The sequence below is a fragment of the Lipotes vexillifer genome, unplaced genomic scaffold (genome assembly GCF_000442215.2).
Source record: "Lipotes vexillifer unplaced genomic scaffold, Lipotes_vexillifer_v1.1 scaffold13, whole genome shotgun sequence".
NCBI lineage: Eukaryota > Metazoa > Chordata > Mammalia > Artiodactyla > Lipotidae > Lipotes > Lipotes vexillifer.
The window spans coordinates 1,007,197-1,008,929 of NW_006790761.1; the positions used below are offsets into that span (position 1 = coordinate 1,007,197).

The 1,733-nt window shown below is 43.2% G+C and overlaps 1 pseudogene; it reads left to right on the plus strand.

Moving 5' to 3' along the window:
- The window catches only part of LOC103069957 (dnaJ homolog subfamily C member 14 pseudogene), a 6,368-nt pseudogene that overhangs the window by 401 nt on the left and 4,234 nt on the right, over nucleotides 1-1,733 (plus strand).

Genomic DNA, 1,733 nt, shown 5'->3' on the forward strand with positions numbered 1-1,733 from the left:
AGGAATGCCAACAGGCACAGAGTTTCAGCCAGCTTCCCCTTGAGGCCTTTCTTTCCACATATCTCCCCCCCAGGGACTTACTCGAGGTCCCAAAAGTAGGTAGTCAAGTCCAGACCAAGAGTGGAGTCTACTAACCCGGCCACTGTCATTGTTCTTACTGCCATGAGGTGGCAGTGTTGGAAACTGGTTTGAGGTACCACTGATGTTGCCCAAGCTTCCGTCAGGGCTACCCACCTAGGGGATTGCTAATGTCACAATTCTTTTTTAGTTGACACCCTCTGCCATTTCAGCCACTGTGCCTCAAAGCACTGCACCAGAAAAAGCCACTAGAACGAGCCACAAACCAAGGCAAAAATCATTCCTTCCTGTAAAAACTCCTAGGGGCTTACGTTGAATGTGGTGCCCAGTCTAGAATATCCCTTTGCATAAGGTAATTTTATTTAAATGGAATCACTGCCCTTCCCTGCCACTGAGATTATCAGCACCACGTTGTTTGTCCTCCCAAATCTCCCTCACTTCCAATTATGCAGCTGAGGAAGGAGTGTTTGTCCCTCTGTACCTGTCTGTGTAGAGAACTTTGACTCAGAGACACAGTTTTTGCCAAATCCCACAAACAGAAGGTTCTATTACACCCTGAGTTGTCCCAGAAAATGGATATCTATTCTCCCTACAACTCAAGGAACTCTCATAGGACAAAGAGAGTCAGCTTCAAGGTGTACATCTGATTCTACTTCTAGGTTAATATCCAAAATATATAAACAGCTCATACAACTCGATATCAAAAAAACAACCTGATTAAAAAATGGGCAGAAGACCTGAATAGACATTTTTCCAAGGAAGACATACAGATGGCCAACAGGCACATGAAAAAATGCTCAACATCACTAATCATCAGAGGAATGAAATCAAAACCACAATGAGATATCACCTCACACTTGTCAGAATGACTATCATCAAATAGAACACAAATAATAAATATCAGTGAGGATGTGGAGAAAAGGGAACCCTCACACACTGTTGGTGGGAATGTAACTCGATGCAGTCACTGTGGAAAATAGTATGGAAGTTCCTCAAAAAAATAAAAATAGAACTACTATATGATCCAGCAATTCTAATCCTGGGTATATATCTGAAGAAAATGAAAACACTAATTTGAAAAGATACATGAACCTCAATGTTCATAGCAGCATTACTTACAATTGCCAAGATATGGAAGCAACCTAAGTGTCCATCAACAGAGGAATGGATAAAGAAGATGCGGTATGTATATACACAATGGAATACTAATCAACCATTTAAAAAAATGAAATTTTGCCATTTGCAACAACATGGTTGGACCTGGAGGGTATTATGCTTAGTGAAATAAGTCAGATAGATGAAGACAAATACTGTATGTTATCACTTATACAAGGAATCTAAAAAATAACACAACTAGCGTATATAACAGAAAGAAACAGACTCACATATATAGAGAAGAAACTAGTGGTTATCATGAGGAGAGGGAAGTGGGGAGGGAAGAGATTGGGGTAGGTGATTAAGAGGTACAAACTACTGGGCTTCCCTGGTGGCGCAGTGGGTGAGAGTCCGCCTGCCGATGCAGGGGACACGGGTTTGTGCCCCGGTCTGGGAAGATCCCACATGTCGCGGAGCGGCTAGGCCCGTGAGCCATGGCCGCTGAACCTGTGCGTCTGGAGCCTGTGCTCCGCAACGGGAGAGGTCACAACAGTGAGAGG